The sequence below is a fragment of the Triticum dicoccoides genome, chromosome 7B, assembly GCF_002162155.2.
Source record: "Triticum dicoccoides isolate Atlit2015 ecotype Zavitan chromosome 7B, WEW_v2.0, whole genome shotgun sequence".
NCBI classification, from domain to species: domain Eukaryota; kingdom Viridiplantae; phylum Streptophyta; class Magnoliopsida; order Poales; family Poaceae; genus Triticum; species Triticum dicoccoides.
Genome location: NC_041393.1, coordinates 548,357,190 through 548,366,018, shown reverse-complemented (window position 1 = coordinate 548,366,018; position 8,829 = coordinate 548,357,190). Strand labels below are relative to the sequence as shown.

Sequence of the window (8,829 nt, the reverse complement as noted above, 5' to 3'; positions counted from 1 at the left end):
AAAGGTTAGAACATCTTATATTTGTGAAAGGAGGGAGTAACAAATAAAGATGGGGGAAGAAAATGTCATCTTTCTTTGGCCGGCCAAATTGCACCCTGGCCTTCACGTCACCTCCGAGATCTAAGCTTGATGGTTTGGCTGTGCGGCAACAGGTCACTAGCTAGTGTCACCTCCTTTGGAGCTCATGGTTCGTGCCAAATGGCACATGCCCATCTAACTTAATTATCCACCGATTTGCTGATGGAACCTCGTACTTAGCAGTCTGGGTCAAGATTCAAAAGTGCGATTCCGTCCAGACATGTGTGTAGTTTAAACAAGTCTGTCCCATTTAGAAACAAAACGGCAATCAAATTATCTCCTGCATACGTATGAGATATGGCGCTTAACCTTGACATTGTCTGTGACTGCCGTCCGGCGAGTGGAATGCTTTGTTTTGGCTATCAGTTAACTTTTCTCCTGTGTGTGTCACTATCACACTATGGAAAACAATGTAGCGTAAGTGAAGAACTGAAGATATATAAGAACATAACATGAGTATACACTGACCAGCAAAGTAAACACAAACGAAGCCATTAGCCATGTCTCCCTCTTTTTCCCGCCACTGCTGCCTTGCCCCACTGCTTGTGCTCTTGCTGCTCCAAGCTCATCTGCTTCTAGTTGTAGCCAACAGACTCACAATCACATCGACTTTCAGGCCCCCAGATAACATCACATGCTCGTCCGGGGACTACGCCTTCGGGTTCCGCGCCCTTGACGCTGACCCTAGCCGGTTCCTCCTTGCCGTCTGGTTCAACTTCAACCTCACCGAGGGAGCCAGCCCTGCGGAGAACAAGGTGGTCTGGTACGCGAAAGACCCAGTCTCAGGCTCGGCCGTCATGGCCACGGCACTATCCAAGCTTACCATCAAAGATGGTATGCTCTCCCTTGCCGCCGACACCGGCAACATCTGGAGGAACCCCAACCCTGGCATGTGGGGCACTGACCTCGTGCTCCAGGACTCAGGCAACCTCCAGTTCCTCACCTCCCTGGCTACAACTGTCGTGTGGGAGAGCTTTCAGGATCCGACCGATACGCTTCTCCCGGGGCAGTACATGGGCTCTGGAGCTGCCCTTTATTCCAAGCTCTCGGACACAGACTTCCTGTCTCGTGGCCGCTTCAGCCTGAACGTGCAGACTGACGGCCACCTTGTCTTCCACCTCCTGAACCATGCCGCTGGCAATCTGGCTCGGGACTCATACAACATATACTGGGCGAGTGGCACATACAAAACTGGGGAGGACGGCAACACGACTCTTTTCTTTGACTCGCCGGGGCATCTCTACTTCCAAATCAAGGACGGCACGGTGCATGACATGATACCTCCACTTCTTAACTCCACCATCAGTTACCACCAGCACGCAACGCTCGATCCAGACGGCATCGTCCGCGTCTACACCAGACCAAAGAATAGCGCCGGGGAAGCAGCAATGTGTCGTGGGCAGTCAGAGGACAGTTCCCAACCGAAGGTTGCAAGGTAAAAACCTCTCTGCAAGGTTTGTGTGGCCCCAACTCATACTGTGTGTATGGTCCTAACGACCGGCTCGATTGTGAGTGCCCAAGCGGCTACTCCTATGTCGATTCTCAGCTCAGGTACATGGGCTGCACACAGGGGTTCATGCCGCAGAGCTGTGACAGGAAGAACTACTCCGCCGAGTTTGAGGTTGTCAAGCTCCCGAACACCACTTGGACAAACTCGCCATACGAAAGACTTTTGCACATCACAGAGGACGAGTGTGCAAACTACTGCTTGGAGGACTGCCTCTGTGCCGCTGCTACTTATGATGGAACTTACTGTAGCAAGATGGTGTCGCTGGCAGGTGTCGGACGCCGTGGAGGTGACATCGCCATGAAGGCGTTGATCAAGGTGCGGACGAGCAGCCCCTCGTTGCCGGCGCCACCAAGAAGGATATTGCCTTATGCACTACTCGGTGGCTCGACATTCCTGTTGCTGCTGTCCGGGGTAAGTAGTTTTATGTTACATTGCTACCTTAGGAAGAAGAATACCAACCATGACTTTGTTAGGGCTTACACCGCAAAAGAGCTTTACAAAGCCACCAATGGCTTTCGTAAGTTGCTAGGCAGAGGAGGCTTTGGCGAGGTCTACCATGGGGTGTTGAAGTTGCTACACTCCCCCGACATAGCAGTGAAGAAGCTCATCAGCTCCAATGATTACAGTGAGAGGGAGTTCGCAAACGAGGTACAGTCCATCGGCCAGATCCACCATAGGAACCTAGTCCGCATGGTTGGCTACTGCAAAGAGAAGGAGCAGCGGATGTTGGTGTTCGAGTTCATGCCAGGTGGTTCCCTTCGGAGCTTCCTTTTCCAGCCTCAGCAGCAACCGATGTGGAGTTGGCGCGCTGAAGCAGCCCTTGGCATTGCCAAGGGCCTGGAGTACTTACATGAAGGGTGCAATTATCCAATCATCCACTGTGACATCAAGCCTGACAATATATTGTTAGATGCCAAGAAAAATCCAAAGATTACTGACTTTGGGATTGCCAGGCTTCTTAGTGACCAGCAGATGCAGACCACGGTGACCAACATCAGGGGCACAAGGGGCTATATAGCCCCCGAGTGGTTCCAAAGCGACAGGCGCATCGACACCAAGGTTGATGTGTACAGCTTTGGTGTTGTGCTACTAGAGATGATATGCTGCCGAAAGTCCCAGGAGCCAGTGCCTGGTCAGGATGGTGACGACTCAGTCATGCTATTCGAGTGGGCCGGTCAGTTGGTTGGTGATGGCAGGACAGAGGTGCTGTTTCATAGCGATGATGACGCCATTGAGGATTTGGTCAGAGTGGAGAGGTTCTTGCGTGTTGCTCTCTGGTGCGTTGAGCAGAATCCTTCGCTCCGTCCGACGATGCATCAGGTGGTGCAGATGCTGGAGGGTGTGGTTGAGGTCGACACTCTACCTGCTCCTACAAGCTCCAACTGTTCATCATCGTCGACCTCTTCCATCGATGAAGGGAGCGCTCTGTTGTCGGGTGCTGCTACTCTTGAGACAGAGTGATTCTTACTGTACTTGCCAAATCTGCTGCGTTTCTGTAAACAGGACATCAGTCATGCATTCTAGGGTAGCTACATACATGTCTTCTACTAGTAAGTGCCAGCATATCCTATGTATTCATCCATTGTAGTCCAGTTATGCAACAATCCTTTGGTTTGAGCACTAATTCATCATCAGATGTTTTTTGACACTTTTCTGAAGTCACGAGATATTGTTCTTGGTTGAAATTAACTAGTTAAGTTTGTATAATGGTTTAGGAAAACACACAACACAGCCAAAGCAGCAGCAGCAGAAAGATTTGCTGAAAATTTCGTCAATAGGTCATTCAGTTCTACTCGTACCTGCTAGAGAGCAAAGTGTTAGCAAACTACTTATATTTACTAACTGAAGTTGGTCGGGCATTTCTCATAAGAGCACCAGTCATGATTCACCGAAATGAATCTGGGTGCTTCACAGATATTTGGCCGAAGAACAACCAATATAAGTTCACAAATTAAAGGAGCTTCTCACTCATTTGTCCAATGGATAATAACAGACCAACAGTAGGGTGAACGAATAGTAACCTTGGAGGTAAACAAAACCATCCGGGTGAAAAGAAAATTTTGGAGTGTGAAGAAAAAAGGTGTTTCTATGCAAATTTCACTGTCCACATGCTTCCTTGGTGCTCCTTGGTCAAGTTGGCGCTGCCATGTCACTCAAAACCATTGTGAAGTACTCCCTCTGTAAACAAATATAAGAGCGTTTAGATCACTATTTTAGTGATCTATATGCTCTTATAAAAGTTTACAGAGGGAGTAGAAAAGAAGTTCATCAAAATTGATGCCAAACCACATTTTGGAGAACAGTCAATGATCTCTTTGTTTCACCAAATAAGTTCAGTTACTCAAGATCATGTTTACTTTGTTAGTTAATAGAGTCCAGGTTCTACTTAATCAGGCCTTAGCCTACCTATAAGATAACAGCTGCAAATATATCAGCAGATGACATGAACACGAACGATGATAGTCGAAGATATACTTTCACTCTTTCAGGATGAGGTACAAACCAATATTGAAAATCCATTTATCCATTTGTCTTCACCTCATCCCAATCGTGAGAAAGTAACATCTTCTGCAGGCCAATAAGATAAACATCGACTCATTTTCTTTCCGGCCCCTTTATCAAGAAATTTACCTGCTCCAAAAAGAGTGTGAAGGCTACTACAAAAGTTTATTCAGATCGAGTTTTTCCTTCGCCTTCAAGAAAAAAAGGGGAGAAGTGTTATCCCAGTTCTAAGATAAGACTGAAACATCAACCTTTAAAAAAAAGAGACCGAAACATCAAGCATTGATGTTGCCTAGCCAGAAAAGCATGGGGAATTGCGCAACCGCGAGGAATAGAAGAAAGTAGTGGTTCCTGCTAGGATGTCTCTCATAAGTCCTCGATGCACCCTGCAGAACCCTCTTCATCAGTCTTAACCAGGAACACTCCAGTGCAGATACAGAACCACGGCAGCACAAATAGTATGAGTAGCTCCAGAAGATGCGGACAAGCATCGCAAGTGAGGTACCAGCAAACCCATACCCAGCATATGCCACGTTGTCCAGCAATGGCGATTCACCACTTCCCAGTGAGTACAGTAGAGCTTTAATGAGAATGACTTGCATAAACCAACCAAGTAACCCTCTTGTGAACTGTAAAGTCAGTGCATCTGGGGTAAACCTGCATTCAGGAACAATCTTATTATTCACAAAAGCAACATTGAATCAAGAATGTCCTGAACTATCAATAACGGAATTCTATCAGCTAAGGAGCACAGTTTCCCTCTAGAAAAATAAAATTAGTGCATCTCAAAAGTTATTACCTACCTCTCAACCTTCCTGTAGTACCTGCAATTTTTTCTTATCTTAAACTCTCAAACAGAATCATTTTCCTTACATTACTGACTATAATCAAGTGATACATATATCTCACTACTCGTAGAGTCATACATCACATTTCTTGTCGATTCCTACAAGTACAAGAATCAAAAGTTGTTCTGGCCGTGCATTTACCTTCCAAGAACATATAAGACCTTTTAGACCACTACTTTAGTGATCTAAAAGGTTCACGAGATGTTTAATTTTGTTGCCAAATTATTTTCCTTCTTTTGCGCTGCGGTTCTCTCATGTCAATCTTGTTGAAAACTATTTCAGGCCTGGCGTATGTGGAAGGAACAAAGGTTGCATGAGCTTGTGGATCCGTTGTTAGGGGACGGATATGAAGTCGCCGAGATAATGAAATGCGCTCAGGTGGCACTGCTTTGTGCTCGGGAAGGTCCAGCAGATCGACCCACACCATGACAGATGTTGCTGCAATCCTGAACTCTGAAAGCATAAGATTACCAATGGAGCCTAAGCTTCCCACCACACTGATCCATGGGTGTGCCGACAGAGACACGACATCGACATACGTGGACCAATCAAGCAGGACAATTGACATAACCATGATGAGTTCCGCTCCAATGTCTACTAGAGTTCGAATCATTCTGGACCCGGAGGTTTGATATGATGAACAACATTCAGTACCATATATAATATACAAAATGCGAGTATGGATCGTGGGCTTTTTACGTGTCATGTAGCGTACATATTCGAGATATTGAGACCAATTTCAGAGTGAAAATAAACATGTTGTGTGGTAGCAGCTGCCAGATTGATTTTCCATCAGCTGCATTGTAATTCAGATATACTATGTTTCATGCTTTCTTGTTACTATTCAAGTTTTAGCGAAGTTTACCCGGGATTGCTCATATTTGTGAACGGTTATGGGGACACGGAGAAGGCCATGAGAACAAGTGTTTGCAAACCAAAACTGATATTTAGCCGGCACATTCAACTTGAGAAATGAGAAATCATCATACTTCAACTTGACAAGCAGCAACCACAGAGCTCAGAGTTAAGATCTGTACATCTGTGGAAATGGAGAACACGCTACAAACACATCAGGATCTCAAAATAAGTTGGTTAAGATGTTAAACTCTGAACTGAAGTCGGGAAAGTTAACAAAGCGCGTTTTGGCTAAGCCTGGGCCGACTCGGATTCAAATTGCTTGCCGCCACTTCTTTCTCTGTCTCCCGCGTCCCTGTTCTCTTGCTCGCCCCGTTCCCCAATTCCCGATCAATCTGAACTCGCCCTCCGATCAGCCTCCCTCGACCCATCTTCCTCCCTCTCCCGACGCCGGATCATCGATCGTTTGATCGTTGCGACCATGGGCGGCACCATGGTGCTCTCGCCGTCTCTGCTCCCGCGCCGCAGCGCCGCCGCCGACCTCCACCCCTGCTCTACCCGCGTGCGCGTAAACCCTGCCTTGATGGCGAATCCCGCCGCTGCCAAGAGGCCGAAGCGGCCCATGCCCGTGCGCGACGGGCAGCCGCCGGCGAAGCGCGCACGCGGTGTCTGCTCCGGGGTCGAGCTCCTCCATGTCGCGGTCGCCGCCAAGATCAACAGCAGCGGCCTTCCGTGTCTCGGCACCAGCAGCGGCGGCGAGGATCCGAAAAGCCTGGCGTGCCGCCACCCCTCCGCGACCAAGAGCCCCGTGGCCGGCTCGCCGGTGGCCGCGACGCAGTCGAAGCCACCGGCCAGCATGCGCGAGCTGATCCAGAACGCTCGCCTCGCGATGGCTCGCGCTGCCGCCCAAGAAGAAGAGGCCGGCCGTCGGCCCGACATCGAGTGCAGCCGCGCGGAGGCCCGGCGGGAGGTGGAGCAGATGGTGGACACCGTGCAGTTCAACGACCCGTGGATCGATCTCTCCGACGTGACCAAGTCCCCCGAGGAGCTGCTACAAGCAAGACAGGAAGCATGGCGTTATCAGGCTCAACTCATTGCGATGGCTCGTCAACGGGACATGCATGGAGGCGTTCCTCAAGCGATGCAAATCCACGGATGTGTGCTCAAGTGATGGAAGCAGAGGAAGAAGTCATCAGTAGTACAGGCTTGCTGCTTGGTAGTCTTACATCAGAGGAAGCAAAACAGAGGAGGCAGTGATAGTCTACTCTTACCTACTCCCTCGGTTCGGAATTACTTGTCTTGGAAATGGATGTATCTAGAACTAAGATACATCCATTTCCAAGACAAGTAATTCCGAACGGAGGGAGTAGCTGAGAAAAGCAGAGGAAGCTACAAGTTGTCAACTATGTAATCTACTCCGGTTGCGAGTGTGTAGTAGTATCTCAATGGCATGTTTTCCAGTAGTGTCGGTGAGATTCTTAATTTAGCATTAATTATGTGCATTATGATCACAGTGATCAATTAATGCAAGGGTTTTGTTCATGTAAAAACATTGGATCTGATGTATGCAAGCATCTGACACTAGATCTCTTTCTATGTGTTCATCTGTTGTATGTTCCCTCCTAGTAACACTTTTTTTTCTTTAACGAAGAAGATTACTTCTGTGCTTAACTATTCCAAATGGCTGCTATTTTTCAGGAGAAGAACAGATGCAGAATCTAGAAAAGTTTACACCTCACAAATGTGTGCTCCGTCTAGAAAAGTTTACACCTCGCAATGCAGAATCTAGTTGTCGCATTAGGAAGGCGCCAAAAACCATGTTTGCTGAAATCCTGAATCCTGATGCATACCTACACCATTGTTGCCAACAGGCAATAGCTCATGTGTACTTTCTGTCTGAAGTTTGCCACTGCTGCAAATTTCGTTCAGTACAATTGGTGCATATGCCGGACCAGTTTCATGTCACACTGCAGAGAAAATCAATACTTGGCAGCAATGGTGTTTACTTCAATTACTTAACATATTCAATGACATGGATCCACTGAGTTAAGGCAATTACACTGCATGATACATCATGTGAATTCAAACTACACAGCTTCATTCAAAATCAACTCAACTAGAATGAGAAACGTTGGCAACATCCACAGCTGTTGCAATTCTTCCTCAGCGTCATCCGCAGTTTCTCGGCTTCCTCCTGAAGAGAAATTAGGAGTGGGCATTTTGACACGCTGGGAAATGAAAAAATTAGCTCTGTTCTGTATACCCTGGGGTGACCAATTCTTTTTCCTCTGTAAAGGCCGTTAGTTAGTTTGCATCTTGTGTGCTAATAAAGGGGGTTGTATGTAAGTTCCTGACCTCCTTTTAGCATAGCTTGCAACGTCAAGATGATGTAGACACAAAACAGTCCTGTTTCTGGTTGTCTGACTTGTAACTTCAGGGTTAATATTGATGTTTCCTTCCCTAAATAGCACTTGCCATCAGTAGTTAAACGAACTACCAGCTTAAAAGACTACGATCAACTTGAACGGACAAAACTTGGCGAGCGATACCATCAATATTTGCCTCCATTAGGCCATCACCAGTCATTTATCTCTAATTCTCAAGGCAAAACTTCCAGCAAGACATTCAGAATACTAGACATTGTTCTCCATGTTAGTATACAAACAAGGCCATTCTTCATTTCACTTTTTCTTTCTTTCTTTTGTTTTCTTTGCTTCATCAGAAGTGATTTGATCCGAAAACAATGCTCATAGCCATGAACTATGTAACACTATTGATCCTATTTTCTACTACATCCGGAATAGTGATCTCAGAATCTCACCTAGATCAATCAAGTTTTTGAGACCATAAATGGCAAACCAAAACTTGAGAACCATCAAACTAAACTCGACAAGCAGCAATCAGAGTGCTGGCGACTTCAAAATGCTACCTCGATGGAAACATTTTGAAGGCATGACCAAAGAAGGGATCGTCATTTACTTGGCAGAGCATCTGTGCAGGCATCCAAACCTTTCAAAGGGGGTGCATTTGGCACGT

General features: G+C 46.9%; 1 pseudogene; it reads left to right on the top strand.

Moving 5' to 3' along the window:
• Positions 1 to 578: 578 nt before the first annotated feature.
• Positions 579 to 3,187, top strand: LOC119339099 (annotated as a pseudogene).
• Positions 3,188 to 8,829: the final 5,642 nt, after the last annotated feature.